Genomic DNA, 24341 nt, shown 5'->3' on the forward strand with positions numbered 1-24341 from the left:
CACAATACAGGAGAAAATCAGCAGGTCAAACGGTGTCAAACAGCAAAGATCAAGAAACAAAACCGACATTTCTGGTTTGAGGCCTTCATCAAGGTATGAGCAAAGTGTAGCCAGTGGCCCAAACAAAATGGTGAAGGGAAAGGGGCAGAGGGAGAAGCAGGAGAGAATAGGTGGATAAGGGAGGGAGGGCACACTAGCAAACAGGGGGTGGCTCTGTGAATGGAGAGGTAAGGGGGAGGGGAGCTGGAGGAAAGAAGACAGAGGGGTGAGGAAGAGAGGGAGAATGGGGAGTGGGCTAGCAAAAACCAGAGAAGTCGATACGGCTATGAGTGCCCAGACAGAATATTGGGTGTTGCTCCTGGTTTGACAGTACACGAGGCCATGGACGGACATGTCAGCGTCTGAGTAATTCAATTTAAAATTCATGAGCTTGAAATCACAAACCTCCAGATTCAAGGAGTTTCTCTCCCAATGTTGTAAGACTCTTGAATAGACCTCTCATTAGTAAAAGAAGATGCCCTTGCACTGTATAAGTGCACTTTTCTTTACACTCTGCACTTCATCTTTGTAACACGACACTTTATTATTGCTCCACCTGCTGTACTTGCGTACAGGTTGACTTACCAGGATAGCACACAAAACAAAGCTTTTTGCTGTTTTGGTAATTTTGGTAAATGTGGCGATAAACCCAGGAGGCAGCTGTGGGACAAAAGCTCTGAGCAGGTGCTTCAGGAGCGGGAAGAGGGGAGGTGGAGGTTCACCACAATCCCAGGGTCCTGGCCAACACTTACACCCACAGCTCAGGATTAGGCCTCGCAAGCCCAACCAACTGAAAGAGTAAAGGAAAATCTGTCTCATGTGGAGAATTTACTTTGAAAGAGGCAAAAGCAGAGTGTCTGAGGCTTTGTTTGCAATTGGCAGTCAAAGTGGCATTCACCTCTTGGACTCCAGCCACTGTTCTCTGCAGGGAAATCAGGCTGAAGCTTTAGCATAATGATCCCATAACAAGAGGTGATCTATGTTTGTTTTGTCGTGGGATTGGTTGAGGATTAACTGTTGGTAGCTCTATGCCACATCCCAGTGACAATGAGGAGCCCAGCTGCTCCTACCCCCCTCATGTGTGGGGGTCTTACCCTCTCCTCCAAGTGGTTGGTAGTCTGTATACCAGCCGAGCAAGGCCCGACTTGTGCCGATGGAGCCGACTTGAAGAAAGCTCAAACCACCAGGTTCAGGAACAGCTGCTACCCCTCCACATCAGACTCCTCAACCACACTCAATCAGGGACTCATTTAAGGACTCTTATTGTCCACTTTTTAAAAATTAATTTCATGTTTTATTTTTTAATTTAGATATATAGCACAGTAACAGGCCCTTCCTCCCCATGAGCCTGTAGGTCAATTACACCCAATTGACCTACAATCCTGGTGCATTTTTGAAGGGTGGGTGGAAACTGGAACACCTGGAGGAAATCCACACAGACACGGGGACGACGTACAAACTCCCTACAGACAGTGCCGGATTCGAACCACCACACTGACCATGCCTCTCTGTTGAATTTTTTTTTGTATTTCACACTCAGTAGTTTACATTTCTTTCTTTATTTACATTGATCTCTTTTGTATACATATCTTTTCTTGAGTAGTTTTTGTGCACTACTGATTCTGCCTGGCCTGCAGGAAATAAAATCGCGGGGCTGTAGGTAATGTCATGTACATACTCTGACAATCTCTCCTCTTGTGCACTGGAATCTTCCCAAAGTGCCACCAGCTGGAATCTATGTCCAGCTGTGTCACAAAGCTGGCTGTACTCCTTTGTTGCAGTCCTAGTCTCACACGCACTGAATTTCATACGGGAACCGAAACGGTCCAACGTCACCTTGCTCCTTATACACTGGACAGAGAGCAGGAACGCCAATAGCCATGAGAAAATCATCCAGCAAGACATCATTGCCACATGGAAGGTTATTACCATCACCGTCAGAAATGAGATTCTTGCTCGTTTTTTTTCCCTGCATGACATTAGCTTCAGCTTTGGGAGTTACATCACAGTTTACTAAGTCACGCATGTGGGAGATTCCAGTGCACAAGCTGACAGCTGTGACTTCTACCCTACAGTGTTGTCCTGAGATGGTGAGAGAGGTTGAGAATGGGTTTAAGGGGAGTCTGAACACCAAGGAGGAAGGAATGAAGGGGGTGGGGGCAGGGGCGAAGAACAGCAGTGGGAGGAGGAGACTCCACATGGTTAGGGCAGCAATAACATAGCAGCTGGCGCAACGCTATTACAGCGCCAGTGACCCTGGTTCGAAACCGGCGCTGTCCGCAAGGAGTTTGTAAGTCTGTGTGTGTGGGTTTCCTCTCTCCCTTCAAAACATACGAGGTTGTCGATTAATTGGGTACATTTGGGTGGAGTAGGCTCATAGGCCAGAAGGGCCTTCTACTGTGCTGTATGTCTAAATTTAAATTACTAGCTGTGAGTGCATGCCCCTATGGGGCTGAATGGCCTATTTTGATGCTGTATATCTTCTGCGTAAAGCCTGACTGTCTAGATTCCCCTTCTTCACCCACACATAATGCAGTTCAGCAGATTGGAGCTTGAGAGTAATGTGGGTCTGAGTAGCCATCAGGTTGGAAGGGAGGTAAGAGGTGAAGATTGGGAGAGTGGTGGAGGGTGGATGTTGTGCAGTGACCATGACACAGGAAGATTGGATCGCTTCCCTTCCATCACTGAAGGGTCCAATCAGAGCCCAGTGGACCCAGATCCCTCAGAGGACCCTTACATTGATGGTGGAAGGGCAATTTGTGTGGGGACATTTGGGCACCTGCTTCCTCTTCCAAAGGCTCAAGAACTGTGAGAGTTTGGAGGAAGGTCAGTCCTGGAAAAAGACCCATGCTGTTTTGAGAAAGTTGTCAAGGACTAAAGTACCACAAGACTTTCCCAATTCTTTAGTCCCCGCTAATGTTGCTTCCACCTTTTGCCAATTTTTCAGAGCTGTTGGATGTAAAATTGACAAATCATAATTGTTTTCTTGCCCACTGCAGCTGCTGTCAAACCTCCTCATCTCCCACAAAACCTCTCATTCTGTAAGTGTCCTCTGGGGAATGAGTGGGTGGCAACTTCATCTTACCCCTTCTGCATTGAGCACCAAAAACGTCAGGCCTTCGGGCAGTGCTCTGGGAGTGCGTCACCATTCAACGCATGCATGTTGATTTATGGAACAGTCCATTCAATAAGGCAGAGAAATGGACCTGCGACAATTCAGGGCACTTTAACTGAGGCATGAGCCAAAGTCCCTCTGCTCAACCAGCCCTGGGAGTCTCCAGAGCTGTTCACCCAACCAACTCCAGTTAACAAACCTCCTCCTTGCTGTTTAACTTGGTGACCCCACATTGACCAACAGTGTCCCTTTGTCCTAGATTCTCCCATATTACCCCTCTCTACCCTCTTTGTCCAGTTGCTGCCACCTGGAAGTGCAATCCAACCATGAGCACCTCTCTCCAGGGTGGGTGACAAGAAGCCTGGACCTTGCAATATCCTGCCTCCAGCCTGATGGGCGGACAATTAGACAATGTTACTGTGGCAATATTTAATGAACAATGTCAAGCCAATGGAGAGTTATGGAAAAATGCTGTCACCATAGCAACGCTAAGGCCTTCTTCAAAAGGTCGTGATTTGAATATAAAATCAATTGCAGCTTGTAGAGGCTGATTTAAATTGCAGATGTAAATTTTGTTGTCCACGTGCTCCTGGAATTTAACTGGTGAATGTTGAGTACCAGAAATGTAAATGAAAACAGTATAAATGTTGGATCTTTAACAATCTGATTTAAACCCCCCCTTGAAGAGAATCTGTGGTTGGAGAAGATTCCCCTTTGACCTCAATCCCAAACTCCTCCCATTTACCTTTCCTGATTGTGTTCTGTTCCTGGAGACATCTCCCTTTAAGTCCCGAGTATTTCATTCCAGTGTTTCTTGCCTCTCCCTGAAGTCCCACGAGTCGTTCCCATTCTTCAGTCCCCTCTCACTTAGCTTCCACTTGCAGCCAATTTTTCAGAGCTGTTGATTTGTAAAATTGATCTAAATCGTAATTGTTTTCTTTCCCACCCCAGCTGCTGTCAAGCCTTGCGGTTTAGCTCCTTGTCTCTCATAAAATCTCGTTTTTTGTTGTTTTTTTTTTGCGTATCCCCTGGGGCTGAATGGGTAGCAACTTCATCTCTACCCTTCTGCATTGAGCACCAAAAATGTCAGACCTTCGGGGCAGTGCTGTGGGAAAACTGCTCCCCTCAATGCTTGCACGTTGATTTGTGCAACAATCCATTCAGTGGTAAATGAGCATAAACACATTGTTTATCTCCTGAAAGTCGGTCATTCATCTTACGACACACCACAGAGCAAATACCAAGTGAGGAAGTGAGGAACAGGTTCTGCAAATGTATGGTGACATCCATGGTTCTGTGTCACATTGCAATCAGCTTCATTGATGTGACCCCAGGTTTAGTGAAGGTGGCACAGTGGTGCCTCTCACAATTCCTGCAACACTGGTTTGATTCTAACTTCTGGTACTGTCTGTGTGGAATTTGTGATTGTGTGCTCTGGTTTCTTCCCGTGTCCTGATGACCTGCTGGTTGCTGGATTAATTTACCCTGAGTGTGTAAGTGAGAGGTAGGATCTGTATCCTCAGTGTGGCCAAAGAAGACCTGGCTGTGTGTGTGAGGCCTGTATCCATGCCTGTCTACCTAATGTGGCCAAAGCAGACCTGGCTATCTGTGGGGCTTGGATCCATCCCTGTGTACTCAGTGTAATCAATGCAGACTTGCACGTCTGTGGGGCCTGTATCCAAGCCTGTGCACTCAGTGTGGTCAACACTGAGAGGAGATTGAAACTTTGGGACAGGCAAAGTGAAGATTACAGCTCTGTCCACCACAATAGCAGGGCCACCCATTTCAATTCCCTGTCCCATTCCCATGCTGACGTGTCTGTCCACGGTCTCATGTACTGCCGGACTGAGACCACCTGCATATTGGAGGAACAACACTTCATCTTCCATCTGGGCCCCCTCCAACCATATGGACTCCGTGTCCTGGTTTTCAGAGATTACTAACAAGCGAATATACTCCATGTCCCTGTTTTTCAGGGTCGGTTTCCTACCCAACCAATGATTTTTTTTTAAACCTTTCATACCGTAGAGGGAAGGGGGTGGAGAGGTGGAGGAAAGAAAGCTAAGGGATGGGGAAGAAAGAGGAAGAACAAGGAACAGGCTGGAACAGAAACTGGAGAAGTTGATGTTAATGCCATCCGACTGGACAGTGCCCAGACGGAATGTTAGGTGTTGCTCCTCCAATTTACAGGTGGTCTTGGTTTGTCAGTATGAGCCCATGGAAAGATGTCAGCACAGGAATGGGGCGCAGAATTGAAATGGTTGGCCTATGGGAGATGGTGGTCACTGATCCAGGCAGAGCATCTGAACAGATGGATGTTTCACCCCTGTCTTTCCAAGTACTTTATTGGAAGCTCAGCCGCCTTCTATTCTATTTCCTCACCCTGCTTTTCTCAATCTTTTGCTGGGTTCATGAATTCCATGTTCTCTGGTTAATTTTTCCTGGATACCGTGCTACAGGGTCAGAGACGTGGGATCTTCTGCTTAACATAAGGACGTTAATGGAGCCAGGGTGAATAGTGCTGCGATCTCCAGGGAGATGTGGAAACATCTGTGACTGTAAGCAGTTAACCTCATCTTTTCAGTAGTTCTCTGATCATCCTAACCCCGCGTGTCTCACTTGCCATGTCTTGTGTTGTACATAGCAACGTATCTCCTCGAAACTCAGGGTCTAATGTGTGCAGAGTTCAAACAGTGTGCAAACAGGGCCGGATCACCCAGTAACCAAGCACAACAGAGGACAGATTTCTACGCCACTTTCAAACTCTTTCATGAAAGGATCCGGGAGTCACGCCTCATTTCTCTCTCTCTTCTAAGAGAGAGGAGAAAAGAGCCGCAGGCTTTTGTTTGCAGAGTAGAGCAGCGCAGATGTTGCAGTGTCGGGTGAGGCCAGAGAGTCAGACCCATGCCTTGCTGCGGGGCTCAGGAAACTGCTGTTAATTGGCCATTGCTGTGTCCCAGCCTGATGGAGAGCAGTTTTCCCAGTCTCCAGGGGTTGCAATAAATCGCCGCAGCCTTGTTAAAAGCAAGCATGGAGAAACAAACAAACCAATGGAGGATTAATTATGATTCTTCCCTACCCTGTCCCTATCTGGTTTCTCCATCTCAGCCAGTCACAAGGGTAGGAATTCCACAGCTACACCTTGCCTCGAGGCTAGAGACCGACCAGGCTCACTGGGCCGTTTCACCGCATCCCCCTTCCCAACCAGCCCCTGGCAACCAGTGTTGCAGCAGTAGGGTGGCTGGGAATTCTGCAAAATCAGGCCTGAGCTGATTTGTCTTCTTCCCTACCAACCAATGCCCCCCCCCCCCCAACCCCTCCCCTGGCCTGCCTTTAGGCTACTCTGCGGGCTCCCATTAACACAGCCAACCTAAAATCGCAGGTCTGCCCCATTCTGCAGTAGACCCCAAAACAACTACGACCCTGAAATGGAGCAATGAGCTGCGTGTCAAGAACTGGTTGAACACGTGGACGAGAGATTGTTGTCCTATACACAAGTGCAATGAGCGAACACAAATTGCATATAATTAAGATTCCAGTAAAAAAAAATATACAGAGAAGAGAAAATAAAATAAATACTGAATCATAAATGTTTAGTTCACTGGTTCCACAAATAAAGTGTTCTGGGAATTATGCCGACAGGTTGAGACTGCCTGCCTAGGATATAATACAAAACTCCCAGTATCTAGCACGTTTTGGAGATTGGTAGATGCTGGATAAGTGGATTTTCTGGTTGCTTGAGACTGCCTGTTGCGTGTTTGGCGAACTAACTCCCAGGGTTTTCCAATTTTAAACTTTATTTTCCACAAAAAAAATTTTTCTGCTTGCTTCTGGATTATTGTTGCTTAAATTCTGGATAATGGGCATTTTACTGTGGCTTCTTCCCACAGGCTGTGAGGGTGACGAACAGTATCCTGTAACCGAGTAAATCGTCCTAAAATATTTATATATATATTTATTTTAAATGATTATGCGCTGTGTATTGCACGTGTATGTGTGCACAGTGGTCCGGAGAAACACCACGTTTTGTCGGGTTGTCTATGTGCCGTCGGATGATAATTGACTTGAGCTTGAGATCTATGAGATCTTTGTGCTGTTATGGTTTGGTTGATATAGGAAGGCTCAAGAGTCTGATAACTGTTGGAGATAAAAACAATAGTTGTTGGTGTAAAAGTCTTCGCAGACAGGATTTGAAGGCATGATTTACGGGTAAATGCTTTTTTTTAAGAAATTTACAGGAATTAAATTTCCACAGAATCCAGAATTATTTTTATTGGGGAATATCGTAGGGACAAGACCAAAATTGAAATTAGAATTTGTCAAAATAGCATTAGCAGTGGCAAGAAAATGTACAGCAGTTCCCTGGAAATCTGATTTACATTTAGGAATGGCATGATGGAAGGCTGAGATGCATTGCTGGGTTCCCCTTGAGGAGATTACATAATTTAAGAAATAAATATGATTTTTTTTGCAAATTTGTCGCCCGTATTTACAAATTTCAGGCATAAACTTGTAAAAGTTTTTATAATCCTAGAGACTTGTGTTAACCTTCTCCAAAGAATTAAATATATATTGGAGATCTGTATGGTGAGTGGCACTTTCTTGGCAATCCTTTGTTTTCTTGCTTTTCTTTTTCTCTTTTCTGTTCATCTTTTTTTTCCTTTTAGGGTTTCTAGGGTGGGAGGGTGTTGGGGTTTCTAGGGTGGGTGGAGGTTAGGGGGAGTGGGGGATCTAACCATCATGAAGTAGAATTGGTTTACATTTTTTCTATTTGTATCTTTTCAATTTTGTAACTGACTCCATGTATAGACAAACATTTTAAGTAAAATATACAGAGAAATCATATACAATTTATTCTGTCTTTAATCCCAAAGATAAATACATCACCAACAATTACAAATGACCACAGTTAACAAAATTAAATATTACTTCTCCAGACATCTCTGTAATTCTATGACAACAATTTGAAGTTGATCCAGCAGGTTTGGTGAAGTCAAGGTGATGGGGACCTGGCTAATATTCCTCACCCCACCCTCCCTCCAGCACTGAGAGACTGAGAGAGAGAGAGAGAGTGTGCTACAGGAAAGGAGATGGTGGGGAGGGTGTGGTTAATGGCATCCTGTGCTCCTGTTGTGTTCTCCTCTACATCGGAGAGTCTGGACGCAGACTGGGAGATCACTTTATTGAGCCCCTCGGCTCTGTCCGCCACAATAGCGTGGCCACCCATTTCATTTCCCCGACCCATTCCCTTGCTGACATGTCTCTCCACGGTCTCAGACTGAGACCACCTGCAAATTGGAGGAACAACAACTCGTCTTCCATCTGGGCATCCTCCAACCAGATAGTATTAACATTGACTTCTCCAGTTTCCATTAAACCCCCCCCCCCCCACCAATCTTATTTCCTTTGGTTCTCTCTCTCTCTTCCATTTATCCTCTGTCTCCTTTCACAGAGCCAAAATCAATTCTCACTCTTCGCTTGTCATACCCAATCAACACCCTTGTCTGTTGGTCTGTGCCCCCCCCCCCCCCCCATAATTCTTCCCCCTTTCTTTCCCCTGCCTTTAATTCAGGCGCCTGTGTTTTTTCCACTCGTTCCTTGAAGGAAGGCTCAGAAATGTCGGTAATATATCTTTACCTCCCAAGGACGCTGTGAGACCGGTTGGGTTCCTCCAGCATTTCCATGTTTTGACTACAATCGCAGCATCTGTAGACTTTTGTGTGTTTCACTCAGTGGAGAGGTTAAGCTCCAGCGGATGTTTTGGGACCACCCTCACCTCAATGAGTCACATAGTAGACCTGCCGGCATCGGTTGAATATTTGACTGCTTTCAGCACCTTTTAAGCAGGCCATTGCAAAACATTCCCTGGGCTTGTTCCATGTCCTTTAGGACAGGGATTCCCAACCTGGGGTACATGTACCCCCAGTGGTACGTTTGCACTTTTCAGGGGGTCTGAGAGAATAACCACTACTGTACAATACATGGTGTTGTAATCTGCAGTCAGATTGTACAATGTCGTGTTTTCTTTATCCTTAATTTTTAGGGGTACACGGGAACCTTTAAAAATGCCCAAGGGGTACAGAGGAACAAAAAGGTTGGGAACCCGAGCAAAGAAAAAAAAACTCTGAGTATGTATGACATTTTCTAGATTAAATTATGGACTCTCTTGCCTCCTTCCATCCTTCCCTGATCTCTGTGCTCCTCCATTTTGACTTCTTCTGCAGTATTCCCCACCACACCTTTCAGTTCCTCAGCTGTTTCCTCTGGAAGCTTGTCCCCAAACCCCTCAGCCTTTCTTCCTTCAAAGTTCTTTAAGACACACATTAAGCAAGTGTTAGGACATCTCGCCTAAAAATACCAAATATCGATTTAAATGTGTCTGGATGTTTTCTTGAACTAAAGGTTCAGGATGTTGTTGGTTGTTTTATCTCTTGTATTTAAGCCCTTTCTCGACTGAGAGATTGTTTTATTTGGAGACTTCTTGGTTAAAATAAGCAAAAGACCCTCCCAGTCCACCTCTTCGTTGCTTCCAAATGTTTGAATTGTTTCCTCCCTCTGCACCTTGGGTCAACCAAAGGCTCAGGCACACGTCGGGCCACAGGGTGAGAAGAAACCTCAAACGTTGACAGGCTTTCATTGTTTCAGAACGTCTTTGGGAGGAAGTAGGAAATGGGACTGCGGAACTTTCAACGTAAAATGCCAGCTGTGTTCTGCTCTTGTGCCTCCAGCGACAAGATAAGAAACCCACTCACAACATTTTTCAACGTCTGCCGGAAAAGGTCATTTGTTGCTCCCACCCTAGTTTTGGAGCCCTTTGTTGCGTCTTTCTTTTCCCATTAATGATGAACTGATGATCACATTGTCCAGTCCAAACAACTGCCTCTCAATATCGCAGCAGGATGAGATCTCTCAACCTGCTAACCTGTGTAACGAGATGATGGCTAAACCATGTGCCTCTCTCTCCTACCTCAACACCATCAAAGATCTTTCATCTCAAATGTGTTGTCGTCCACTGATCTGGAGCTTTTTTTTACTATTTTCAAAAGAAAATAACTTGAAAAGCAAAATCAAATCACTCCTTTTCAGCTTCCACTGAGTTTAACTCCCGGTGTTCTGGCAGATCTGCACTGCAGTCTCTGTAATCTCAGACTCTCTAACGGAGAGTGTTCCGAACTGCTTGTGGCACCTTAGTTATGGTCTAGGTTTGTGTGGCTGTACCACATCCCAACCCCCCCCCCCCAACCATGGCTCCACAGACTCCATCCCTTCACCATCAAATGCTGTTCAATCTTTTTGAGTCCATGATGCTTGATGATTGAAAACTTGGCTGAATCTTCTTCTTCTTCCTCTGGGTTGGTCATCTGTTGTTTCCTTGATTTCTTTTTACTCTCTTCTTTCTTGTTCTCGTTGTTTTCTATGTCCTCTTCTTGCTGCTGTGCTGTGGCTGTCATTCTCAGCTGTGGAGATCGACTCCTCAGCTGGTACCCCCTCCCGTCAGTGTTTTTTTTGTCTTGCGCGTCGCGCATGCGTGACTCCTCGCGGATGCGCGGTTGCGCACTTTTGTTTGGCTCCGCGAGCCATTTTTGTAGTCCCGAGCTCGGGACTTCGACTGACCTGAGGGAGCGGGCTTCTCTCTCCACAGCGGGCCTCCTCGGACAGGTAAGGCCTTCACCTTCTTCTTCCGATGTCTTTTCTTCTTCTCTTCTTCCCGTTGCTTTCGGGTTTTCTTTCTTCGCTGCCATTTTCTTCCCACCTTTACTTTCACTTTATTTTAATTTTTGTGTTTGTGCCTTTGTGTTTTCTGTGTTTTTTTTTAAAAACTTTTCTGGAGAGGGCTGGAGTTCCCCGACCAGCCACTACTCCATCATGTGACTCCTCCCGAAAACTTGGCTGAATGATGGACTAACAACAACCTCTCAGTCAATGTCACCAAAACCAAGGAGCTGGTTATAGACTTTAACCAGAGGTGTCAGATTTCAGATTTATTGTCCGAGTACATACATGACATCACATACAACCCTGAGGTTCTCTTACCTGCAGGCCAGGCAGGGTTACCACTTATTGGTCGTGCAAAAAAAAATGTAGACAGTGTGCACATTGAAACAAATAAAGAACAAGTAAACAGATAATGATGGGAAAATCCAGAACCCGGGGCCGTGGTTTGAGGATAATAGGCAAACCATTTAGGACCGAGATGAGGAGGAATTTCTTGACCCAGAGTGTGGTGAATCTGTGGAATTCATTGCCACAGAGGGCAGTAGAGGCAGGTTCATTAAATATATTTAAGAGGGAATTAGATCTATTTCTTCAGTATAAGGGTATTAAAGGTTACGGAGAGAAGGCGGGGACGGGGTACTGAACTTTAAGATCAGCCATGATCTCGTTGAATGGCGGAGCAGGCTCGAAGGGTCGAATGACCTACTTTTGCTCCTATCTTCTATGTTTCTATAACAAATGTCAACAAACTGTGCAATGCAGAGAGGACAAAAAGAAAATCAATGAAGTGTACAAGTAAGAGTCCTTAAATGTCTGATTGTTTGTTGTTGAGGAGTCTGATGGTGGAAGGGGAGCAGCTGTTCCTGAACTTGGTGGTGCGAGTCTTGTGGCACCGATACCTCTTTCCTGATGGCAGCAGCGAGAACAGAGCTTGTGCTGGGTGGTAATGGTCTTTGATGATTGCTGCTGCTCTCTGACGGCTGCGTTCCCTGTGGACATTATCAATGGTGGGGAGGGATTTACCTGTGATGTCCTGGGCTGTGTCCACTACCTTTTCACTCCGGGGTATTGGTGTCCCGGTTCCAGACTGTGATGTAGCCGGTCAGCACACTTTCCACCACACGTCTGTAGAAATTTGCCAGGATTTCTAGTGTCATACCAAACCTCTGCTGACGTGCTTTCTTCACGATGCCATGAGTGTGTTTAGTCCAGGGAAGATCCTTCGAGATTGACTCCTAAAAACTTAAATATGGTCACCCTCTCCACCTCTGATCCCCCAATGATCTCTGGATTGTACACGTCTGGCTTTCTCTTCCTGAAGTCAACAATTAGCTTTTTAGTTTTGATGACATTGAGTGCAAGGTTGTTGTTGGTGCAACATTCAGCCAAGTTTTCAATTTCCCTCCTATATGCTGAATCATCCCTTTATAACCCACTACCGTGGTATTGTCCAGCGATCAGTGGGGGATGGGAGGTGGAGAGGGTGAGCAAATTTAAATTCCTGATCTCACTTTTCTCATTTTTCCGTGTAATGTGTTACCATTTCTACAATGTCCTGACTCACTTGCCTCATCCCCTGAGGTCCAGAAGCCTTTTGCTGCCCCTCTCTGCACTTATCACTCTATTGAATGGAATTGGCTTAGTACCCCATGTCCAGGAACTAGTGTTGATGCCAATTAAATGGTTCAGATCCTTTAGATTATTCTGTGTAAAGGGACACTGATCCTCAATCCTCTTGGAGAGTTTTTGGAGCAGTAGATACGACTGAACCTCAAGTTGCCCAGATGTCCTGGTGGCAGTAGATGGGTGAGAATGTGGTATTGGGGCTGGGGAGAGTTATAGTGGCTGCACAGGTTGGCGAAGAGAATTGTAGTTGAGAGCACAGCTTTAAGTGCAGACCAAGCCAACACTGCCGTGTTTCCTAACTTTTGCTTGCTGCTAACTGGACGAGGCTCACCGTACTCTCTGTTGCACTGCTCTTTCCCTGGGGTGTAGCTGAACAGGTGAGGAGGAAGGAGCACAAACTAAAATATTCCAGGTTCATCAGTACAACCACATTACAGTGTTCATGTGCAAGGCACCACAGCTGCAGTAAGACCTTTTACAAATTGCCATTGATATCCAACCACATTGAAAAGGGACAGACAGAGTAAATGTGGATAGGCTTTTTCAATTAAGAAAGGGGGAGATTCAAACTGGAGGACATGGTTTAAGATTGAAGGGGGAAAATTATAAGGGGAACATGAGGGGAAATTTCTTTACACAGAGGGTGGTGGGGATGTGGAATGAGCTTCCAGCAGACGTGGTCGAGGCGGGATCATTGGTTACATTTAAGGAAAGACTGGATCGTTACATGGATAGGAGGGGACTGGAGGGGTATGGACCGGGTGCTGGTCAGTGGGACTAGGAGGGTGGGGATTTGCTACGGCATGGACTAGTAAGGCTGAACTGGCCTGTTCTGTGCTGTAAGTGGTTATATGGTTATATGGAAATGTGGTGTCCCTGTAGAGCTGAATGTCCGTATTCAGAGAACAAGCAGTATTCAGAACCTGGGTCACCAGAAGTAAACCACAAAAATCTGCAGGCACTGTGCCCTTTTCCCTGCCCCTCTGCCCCCTCCAGTAAATTTTGCTAATACTTTGATGAAGGGTTTAAGCCCAAATTGTTGGTTATGTATCTTTATCTTTGCTATATAAAGTACATTGTTTATCTGCTGAGTCCCTCCTGGGACGGGCCAAGAGGACCCCAAAACCCAGCAGCAATAGAAATTCACCAAGACAAATGGTTACTTAAAAAAAGTTACTTTTAATTTTGTCTATACATAAAAACAGGATCAAACTTTAACTTACTACTATTAACTTAACCCCCTTCTAATTCTAAGGGTATATGTAATGTGTATATAAATTCAGAAAAGTTCTTTTGAGTCACAGTCTAATCTTACTTCTCACTCCTCCAAATTCACCGGTATCAGGCAATTCTTATGCTGTGCACAGAATTTAACATTTATGAATCTTCACCAGGCTTTGGCGCTTGAAAGGTAAATAGTTTCCACTAGGAAGGTTCTTGTTGGTTTTCAGAGAGAGATTTGTTGCTCGTTGGACACAAACTGATTCTTTCCAGTTAGCCACTACAGTGTTTTGCCGAAGAAACCTGCCCCATCAGGGTTTTCCAGATGATGGCCTTTTTTTTAAGGTCACCACATAGTTCCTTTTCTGTTTCCCTCATCTCAGGCGAAACATTATACAACCACCCATTTCCTCTTGTATGGACCACAGGGGCTTTGAATAGGCTGAACTAAGAACTCACAACCTGTCTTCAAAATGGGGTTTCAAACAAGCTTCCAAAAGCCACTGCACACACACGCAGAGAAAAATCCTGTTTGATTCTCTCTGCTTGCAAAACCACATGACCTTCCTAGAACAGCCAACTGACTTCAGTCAGATTGTGGCACCGGACCCAAACTTCTGAGTCCATTCATCTGTTGCTTTCAAAACAGTAATCTATTACTCCACAGCATGTCCAATTAGCACCTACTTGTGAAGTCCTTCAGCAAAGCAGTTTCCTCTGGCTGTACAAAGGCACTGGGAGCCTGGTCTGTCTGACTGGAGCAGAGCTCTGGCACTCAAATGAGATCTGAATGATGAAATGTTTGTATATTTATGTCACCTACACTAAAACCCCACACAATTTATCTCCTTAAAAACATATCTATTTACATAATATAAAATATAACATAATCTGTCACACTCCAGCGTTGTGTTTTTACTGGGACACCAAGAGGCTGGAGACAGTTGTGCAATGACTGACCTTGACTGAGAGATGAAGCCTTGCCATGTGTCTTGGAGGTGAAAGAAGTGGGGGGGGGGGGGGGGGTTGGCCGGGGGTAAGAAAAGCAAATACTGGGAAATCTAAAGTTCAGATCGAAAATGCTGGAATTGTTCAGCAGGAGGACAGAGAAACGAGAGTTGACGTTTCACACTGAAGACCTCTCATCAGAACTGGGAAGGAAGCAAAAGGTGTTTGTTAAGATACAGGGTGAGGATAGAACTGGAGATGGTCTAAACTCATCCAGCAGGGGGAGCTCAGCTGGTCGAACTGTATCAGTGGGAGAGAAAGAGTGGCTGACGTTTCGGGTTCGAACCCTTCGTCAAGACAAAGCTTAGCTTTAGATTCTCTGGTGGGGGAGACCAGAACTAGGGGACATAGCCTCAAGATGCAGGGTAGTAGATTTAGGATCGAGATGAGGCTTTTTCCAGAGGGTGGTGAATCTGTGGAATTCGCTGCCCATTGAAGTAGTGGAGATGACCTCAGTAAATATCTCCAGTCTCCTGTGTGCCCTGAAATTGGTGCAACCATGGGGACATGGTTATATACTGATTGAATGAGTGGGAGCAGTGATCTATAGAGCACGGAACAGGCCCTTCAGCCCTTGTCATCAATGCCAACTAAATTAGCATTCTGGGCTAGTCCCATTGCCTTCAGCCCATGTCGTCAATGCCAACTAAATTAGCATTCTGGGCTAGTCTCTTTGGAGCCATTCCTGTCCATATTTGTTTGTGCAAATGTATTTTGAATGCCCTAGAAAGCAGATTATCAGTGAGTCTCTGTAATGCTAAGATAGATGCTTCAAGGGAGTGTGTTTCATAAAAAGATGTGGCCTGAACATTCCTTTCACTTTTCCAGCTATGAAAAGGAAGCCAAGCAGTATAAAAGGTAAACCACTAGATGCCGAAATGTTCACCGAAGGTCCAGGGAAACAACAAGCAATGCTTGTTGTGATGCAATGCTTTCAAAGTGCAGTGGACTGGTAGGCACTCGGGCTAGGTAAATAAAGCAAGACAGCACTCACTGCTGTTTTCCGGGGAACATGACGAAAGAAGCCATTAGCGCTGAGGTGCCTCATTGATCTGACACAGCACATTCTGTTGAAAGGAAACTGTATTTCAAGCAGAGCGTGCATCTGAAAAGTTAATGGTGAAGGTGGAAAAGCTCTTGTTATTAGGTATACAAGCCAGGCATACATAGCAGGCTGGGCATATTGTTGAAGCCTAGCATTAGCCTTTTCTAGACTCAAGACTATTGTTTACAAGGTAGGATGAACGTAGTGAAAAAAAATGCAAATTAATAGAATTGGTGTCCTTAAAGAAAAGGCAAAGAAAGATTTAACTTCAATGTGAGATTAAAATACCTCCTTGTAAATTTGTGTCCACATTCTCACAAAGGAAGAGACACAAAAGGGCTAGAGGAACTCCGGTCTTGCAGCGTTCATAGAAGGTAAAAGACCTATAACCCACGTTTTGAGTCTGAGCCCTCCCTCAAAAAGCAGACAGGCGCCTATATTAAAAGCCTGGTGAAAAGGGAAGAATGGGAGGGGGAGGAGTAGAGACCAACAGACAAAAGGTGTTAATTATATACGGTAAGCGGACAGGAGAGCGGAAGGTGAGTTTTACTCCTTATGATGGGGCAGTCCATCAGAGCAGATGACTCACTGTTCACAAGCAAGGCAAATGCTTTGAATAATGAGTCACATTTTTAAATATAAAAAAAGCGAGAAACAATATTAAAAAAAGAGAACAATTATTGTAGCTGGAGCACATTGTTGCATTCTGTTTACAGGTAATCCAGAACTCGTAACTCGCACATTCTGCCTGATTTTACAAACCTCAGCAGCGATTAAATTCTAACATAAAATGCTGCAGGCGCCAGAAATCTGGAAAAAAAAGTGTGCAGGGATTAGACAAAAGTGGTGGGAGTAAGAGAGTTAACATTTTCCAGCAATAGCCTTCCATCAGAATTTAAAACAGCAATTAAACACCAGCTGCAGTTAAACTTTACAGACTCTGGACCCAGTCACTTTCAACAATTAGGCGGTGTCTTTTCAATTTAAAAGCTAAATCGCGCACTATATAAAAGTCCTCTCAAGTCCATCAATCACGATGCCATGAAAAATGCCCAAATTTTAAAAAAGAACATTGGTCATTCCTACAGTTCAAAATACATAGTTTCTAAATTTAACTTTAGACTTGCAGTACAGTAACGGGCCCTTGCTGCCAAATTCTACCCAATTGATCCACACCTCCAATGCGCTTTGAATGTTGGGAGGAAACTGGAGCTCCCGGAGATTACCCACACAAGCGCACGGAGAAGGTCCAAACTCCATACAGACAGCGTCGGATTCGAACCTGGGTCGCCGGCGCTGTAATTGTGTGGTGCTAACTGCTGTGCACACTTTCATATCTACTGTCAATTCTCTTTCTTTTCTCCCATGGAAGCAATGTGGACTTGTCATTCTGGGATTGATTGCAGTTCCTAAAGCAGATCTTGATGTCAAATGCGATTAGGATGGATATTATTGCTGAAAAATAATGAAAGCAATTGCATTAGTCACTGAGGGAGGATGAAACTGACTTCTCTGTGGAAAACCATTTAGTAGAATGGTAGACATGGTTGTAAAGATTAATAGAAGCACAGGAGAGGGAGGCATTCTGCCCTTTGTCCATCTGCCATTTGTCTGGTTAGTTCCCAGTACCAAATCCTTGTCACCAATACATGAGATTGAGTATAGGAGTTGGGATGTTATGGTACAGTTGTATTAACATTGGTGAGGCCAAATTTGGAGTACTGTATGCAGTTGTGGTCACCTAACTGCAGGAAAGATATCGATAAGAGTGCAGAGAAGATTTACCAGGATGTTGGCTGGAGTTCAGGAACTGAGTTACAGGTAGAAGGACAGTACAACGCCGATTATCCAAAATGGTCATGACCGGACCAATATCGGTTAAAAAAATTTTTCTGAGAACCGGTCAGTTTAAAAGAAACATTCCAGTAGCGACAGCAAATCAATGTTAACAGTGTTTAAACAACAAGGGAAGGGTTTTTAAGCTTTAAAATAAAGTTTTATTCTCACCCAAAAAATGCTGGCGAGTGCCAATCACTGACACTTCCCCACCGAGGCCCCGCACGTGCTGGGAGCCCAAGGGTCCCGCTCCTGCCCGGGAGCTTGAGGTCCTCTGCTGGTTAGTTTGGCTCTGAAAAAAAAATCGGATAAACGAGGATTTCAGGTATCCTTGTTTATCTGAAATTTTTTTAAAAATTTGGATAACTGAGGATTTCAGAGAATTTGATTTTGGATAATTGGAGTTCTACTGTAAAAACACAAAATGCCGGAGAAACACAGCAGGTCAAACAGTGTCCTTTATGTAGCAATGGTAAAGATACAAAACTGATGTTTCAGGTGAGAAAGAGAATCAGGACTCCAGTAGCAGTCTGTGTCGGGAGCCATGTGGTATGAATAAGCTTGGGAGGGTCCAACGGCTTCTCCTCCACCACTGTGTAAAACATCATCTCCAACCTCTGGTCACCTCTTCTCCACGACCACCAACCTCATTTTCTCCCACTCCCACACTGCCTGTTTCTTCCTTCTGCCTAAGATCCACAACCCCAACCCTCTGGGTAGACCCATTGTTTCTGCCTGCTTCTGTCCAACGGAACTAGTTTCATCTTACCTTGACTCTGTCCTTTCTCCCTGGTCTAATCCTACCCCACCTAATAGACTGTTGTTTACAAAAAGGCAACAGATGAAATAACTCATCAGAGCCGCAGGCTGTCTGGAGTGAAACTTGCTGTTCTAAGAGGGTCATGTGGTTTTGCAAGCAGAGAGAGTAAAACAGACTTTTTCTCAGAGAGAGAGTTGAATTCTGCAGTTTTACAGTCAGCAGCAATAGCTGGGACTGGATCAGGACAAGTTGGCAAGCTTGTGGAAAGCCCCACTTGGAAGATGGGATGTTAAATTCTGTGCGCAGTATAAGAATTGCCTGCAACCAGTAAACTTGGAGGAATGAGAAGTGAGATTGGACTGTGAATCAAATAACTTTTCTAAATTTGTATGCACACTACATACATGTGCTTCGAATTAGAAGGGGGTTAAGTAAGTTGATAGTAATAAGTTAAAGTTTGATTCTGTTTCATGTTTAAAGATAATTAAAAGAAACTTTTGTTTAAGTAACCATTTGTTTTGGTGAATATTTATTGCTACTGGGTTTTGAGGTCTTCTGGGCTCATAACAGACCCTTGTTCACTTTATTGATTTTCTTTGCTCTCTCTCTCTATTGCACAGTCAGTTTGTTTATATTCGTTATCTGTTTACAGTTCTTTTATTTGTTTACATGTTTACACTGTGTACAGTTTATTTTTTGCACTGCCAATTAGTGGTAATTCTGCCTGGCCCGCAGGAAAAAAGAATCTCAGGGTTGTATGTGATGTCACGCATGTACTCTGACAATAATCTGAACTCTGAAAAATAGTTCAGCACAGACTAGAAGGATTGAAGGGCCTGGTTCTGTGCTGTAATGTTACATGATTCTTTGGTTCTATTGATGTGTGTAGATAATCTGGGGATAGGGAGTGGTACTTGGATTGTTTGCTGCATCTTGGAATAATAATGAAACATGGAGAGAGTGATAAAGATGGGAAGATTGCTCGTTTGGTGGGAGTTATCGCAAGCCTTCCATCTGGCTCTTCAGCAAGTTGGGTACTGACCCAATCCGAGACATGGTGCAGGGAAATCCAACAGCCATCATTGCTGAGTCACAATAATGCCCTTTCAAGCACTTTGTTCTGTCCAGTTGGTGCTTCCGATTGAACCGTCTACTTCTTGACACAAAGACTGCACTGTTTTGAGCTTGTTGCTAGTTGATGGAACTGGGGTGCAAGAGAGTTCACTTACTGCTCTGGATGTGATGCTATGCAGACCTTGGCATGCGGGTGTATTACCTCAAGCGGATTACACTCATTAAGTTAACTGTGGAGTGCCGGGAAAGAATGACTTGGAAACCAGGGCACTGCCCCGTGCTGGTGAAATGCACAAGGGCTGATTTCAGTTCTGCTGTCACTCACGTTATCAGGGAGCAGAAGTTGCGACGCTAAATGTGGATTCTTTTCCGAAGTTATGTTGTGCTATCATTTTAACACTAAATCATTATTGACACATTGAAAGTCTCTACTAATGGTTTCTGCAGAATTTGCCCGCGTCAGGCCTGAGCTTATCTCACACGGTGTACGACTTCGTGGGGATGTGGTGCTTTAGATTCAAGATAAATTTCGTCCTCTTCTCGGAATTTCCACCAGTGACTGTGTGAATTAACCTTCCCAGTTACACTGGACAATAAATTTCTTCAAAAGGTTTGCTTCTTGAAAACAAAATGGGTATTATGATAGACAACATCAAGCTGAACACAAATGTAATGTCAGATTTGCTGTATCATGTAGTAAGACTGAGAAATATTAAATTAACTTTTATTGAATTCACATTGCGATGTTGACACATTGCATTAGTTCAACTGTCCTAAAATGTTTGTTTGTACTCCGCATCTGATGCCTCTCGTGTCAGTGTCCAACAATAGTCGGCTGCTTCCACTTTTCCATGGTTGCAATGTCCTGGTGAAACCTTTCACCATGTTTGTCACTGACTGCACCAGGATCAGCAAGGAAGACCAAGTGCGAATGTGGAAAATGAATTTTTAACGACATGTTGGACTTCATGGTTTCATATGCTTGAAATAGATTTAAAATATGACAGGTAATTGCAATTGGTCGCATCTTAAAAAGTGGTACGGGATAGAATATGTTTAAGCCGATTTTTCGTGACCAGCAGCCCAAAATCCAAAAATACACCCAAAAGTGTTCAGGAAGCAAAATCTTCGTTGTCCAGTTATGGAGGGGTCCCCACTCCTCCAGAGACCCACTTTCGAACTTGACCTTGGGCGTCACCTGCTGTGGGGTTTTCACCTTCTCCCTCCCTGTGGCCACGTGGTGATCCTCCTAGTGCTCCAGCTTTCTAGACATGTGGGTCGGGAAGTTCTTTGGCCGCTGTGAATGATCCTGTGTGGAGATGAGAACTGGGAGGGTTGGCAGGAAGAGAGAAGGTTAATGAGGATAAAATGGGTCATAGTCGGATTGGTGTAAAAAAAATATTAGTGCTTTGTCGTTGGCACAGACCCGATGAACTGAAGGACATATTTCCACATTATAAGCTCCTTGTCCACACAAACCCCTCTTGTCCTGCTTCAGACCCTCTGAGAATTTACCTAGTTTCCCCTTAAATGGTCTGCACTCGTATCTGACCACTTTCTGGAAATTTTTTTTCCTCTTTCCAACACTTTGCAAGTAATAACAGAACACTGGAGAAACTCAGCAGGTCAAACAGTGTCCTTTATGTAGCAAAAATTAAAAATATATAATCGACATTTTGGGCTTGAGCTCTTCATCAAGGTGTGGGAAAATGTTGGCAGACGTCCGAATAAAAAGATAATCTGATGGTGTGGTTGTAAAGGCAGGAGTTAATAGGAGGAGAAGGGAGGGAGGGCACAGCAGTGAACAAGGAGAGATTTCTCCCTTCTCTTCCCCCTTCCAGCTCCCCACCTCCTTTCCTCTGTATTCACCCAGCCATCCCTCCTCCCCTCGCTGCTGTGGCCTTCCTTCCTTCTCGAACTATTACACACTCCCCTGACCCTTTTGCTCGGACGCCTGCTGACATTTTTTCCGTACCTTGATGATTGGCTCAAGCCCAAAACGTCGCTTCTGTGTTTTTATATTTTGCTGACCTGCTGAGTTTCTCCAGCGTCGTGCTTTTACTTCAACCACGGTGGCACGGTGTCTGTGGACTTCCATGTTTTACTTCTTACTTTCCAGATAATGTCTGTCTAAAAACTCCTTGGTGACTATTTTATCTTTTGGGCCTTTCCTGCCAGCGAGAAAGTTTAAACTGCAATTGGTGCTGTTGTGAGATGAGACTCTGAGCAATTGTCATGGAACTGTTACAACCTGGCTGCCTTGTAGCAGCTAAACCTTGCAATCACACTCCAGCCACTTCAGGAGCAATGTTTCAAATGCAAGTTCAAGTTTATTGTTATCCGATTGTACAAGTACAACCCGACGAAACAGCGTTCTCCGATCCTCGGTGTAAAACACGCAGACACACAACCGGACATAACACATACACAGACAATTCATATGCAGGGATACATACATACAAAAAAAAAATTCCTTTTTGAGATTCTCGGATAGTCAATATGATCTGTTCCTTTGGTCGTTCAGCGTTCTCACTGCCCATGGGAAGAAGCTGTTCCTTGGCCTGGTGGTGCTGGCTCTGATCCTCCTGGATCAAAGGCCGTGGGCTGGAGGTGTAATTGTGGTGTATGTTTACATTAAAATTAAAATAAAATTTAAAAGTATAAAAATGAAAGGGATGGGGGCGGGGGGGGTGGAGGAGAGAGAGAGAGAGAGAGAGAGAGAGAGAGAAAACAGACTTTAACTGGGCCGTTGTCTCACGATGTGGCAGGACCTAGACTTGGCAATTGTCACTTTGTGCCTCAAAACCTTTCTTTCCCACAGAAAACTACACAAGAAGCAATTTAGAAATGCAAACCCCTCCCCGTGCAATCTGCTGACAACTGCTGAGGGTGGCTGGCAAGCAAACTAGCCCGGAATGAGATCAGATAAAGTAACACGTGGATCTGTATGAATGCTTGCTGAAAGGGAACTTGGCAGCTACAGGCACAAGGGTTTCCATGGCAACAGTAACCAGATCAGTGCAAAGCCACGGATGGTCACTTAATCGGGTGTTTATTGGATAGGGTGAGGGCAAGTGTAAATGCTGCAGAGGCAAAAAGGGAAACCTCAATAAAACTGGATGGAAATCGTACATGCAAGAGAGCGGGAGTAAGAAAACCGACACAGGCTAGTAAGAGGAAAAGGGACAGAGAAAAGCAAAGAAATTAGATCAAAGGTAAAGAGAGAGATGTAGAGAGGGAGAGCGAGAGAGGAGTGGAGGTAGAATCAGTGACAGTACAACAAATAAAAAGGCAGAAATGGAGAGAGGATCGCTTAAAAATTTCCTTTCGTTTTTCGTGATGTGAAAGTTGAAGATCTAGTTCTCAAGAAGTCCCCTTTAACTTTCTCAGTTCCATGAGTGTTCCAAGTGTAGATCAAAGTTAGTTTGTGACGGGTATTCAGTTACATCTTATCAGCCTATAAATCCTGAATGCCTGCTGCAGCCAACCAATGAGGTCTCGCCAGTCTTGAGTGATTCAATATTTAACAAGTAATGTAACGATACAATTTCCCTTAGTGTGCCTGCATTTTGTCAGTTGTGTTCTGCCCACCCACACTTGTATGTTGAACAACCTTTCACTGGTCACACCATTCACTCTCTGTTGCAGTCAGCACATCTAAGGGAGGTGTTTGTATTCCAGCGAACGTACATCCCCCACCCTCCATCAGGGCATCCTTCCTTCCCCTTTCTGCCTCAACCAGCTCATTGAACTGAATTACCTTCAACCATATTATCCATCGGGAGTTCAAGTTCAGAGTTCAGGTTTATTGTCAGAGTACACACATGATATTACACACAACCCTGAGATTCTTTTTCTTGCGGATGAGGCAGAATTACCACTTATTGGTAGTACAACAGAAAGCTGTATTCAACATACACTTGTAAACAAATAGAAGTAAACAAACTGTTCAATACAAAGAGAAAAAAGTGAAGTGCAAAAGTAAGATTGAGTTTGTGGTTGAGGAGTTTGATGGCGGAGGTCCTGAACCTGCTGGTGTGAGTCTTGTGGCACCGACGCCTCTTTCCTGATGGTAACAGCAAGAACAGAGCGTGTGCTGGGTGGTGTGGATCCTTGATGATTGCTGCTGCTCTCCGACGGCAGCGTTTCCCTGTAGATATTCTCGATAGTGGGGAGGGTGTTACTTGTGATGTCCTGCATTGTACCCACTTTTGCAGGGCTTTACACTCAGGGGTATTGAGGTCCCTATACTAGACCGTGATGCAGCCAGTCAGCACACTTTCTACCACACATGTGTAGAAATTTGCCAGGGTGTCTGATGTCAAGATAATTATCATCTGACTGTACCTATACAACCCAACAAAACAGTGTTTCTCTGGATCACGGTGCACAGACTTACACACACAATTCACAGCACATAATAATCATGTGTCCATGCCATCATGAAGACCATCTGTTTCCAGCTAATTGCATGATGCCATCCACCCCATTTCAGCTATCCTTTCATACCCCTAGACTGTGGCTGGCTTTCCGCATTTTTAAACTTGGCTGTCCAATGCTGCTTTTGTCCCACACTCATTAGGACCCCTGTGGTTCCTGGTCAGCTCTACCGCCCCAATGAAATTCTCAAGGCGTTGAGCAGCTGGTAGTACCAGAGGAATGCCTTTCCTGCGTTCTCAGTGTAGAAAAGCTGCAGAGAGACTTGGATAGATCAGGAGAACGGGCAAGCAGGTGGCAGATGAAATACAATGTTGGGAAGTGTACGGTCACACACTTTGGTAAAAGAGGTAGATGTGCTGACTATTTATTGGGGAGAAAATTCAAAATTCCGAGGTGCAAATGGAGTTGGGAGTCCTCGTCCAGGATACCCTAAAGCAGGGGTGGCCAATCTTTTAATTTTT

The 24341-nt window shown here is 44.6% G+C and overlaps 1 protein-coding gene across 1 annotated transcript in view; it reads left to right on the forward strand.

Annotated features, from left to right (window-relative positions):
- The first annotated feature begins 9195 nt into the window (after positions 1–9195).
- coro2ba (coronin, actin binding protein, 2Ba) overlaps positions 9196–24341 on the forward strand; it is a 99817-nt gene continuing 84671 nt past the window's right edge. The window contains exon 1 of the mRNA XM_069910570.1: positions 9196–9282. The gene's annotated coding sequence lies outside the window, so the exon portion shown is untranslated. The remainder of the gene's footprint in view (positions 9283–24341) is intronic.

The sequence above is a fragment of the Narcine bancroftii genome, chromosome 14 (genome assembly GCF_036971445.1).
Source record: "Narcine bancroftii isolate sNarBan1 chromosome 14, sNarBan1.hap1, whole genome shotgun sequence".
Classification (NCBI taxonomy): Eukaryota; Metazoa; Chordata; class Chondrichthyes; order Torpediniformes; family Narcinidae; genus Narcine; species Narcine bancroftii.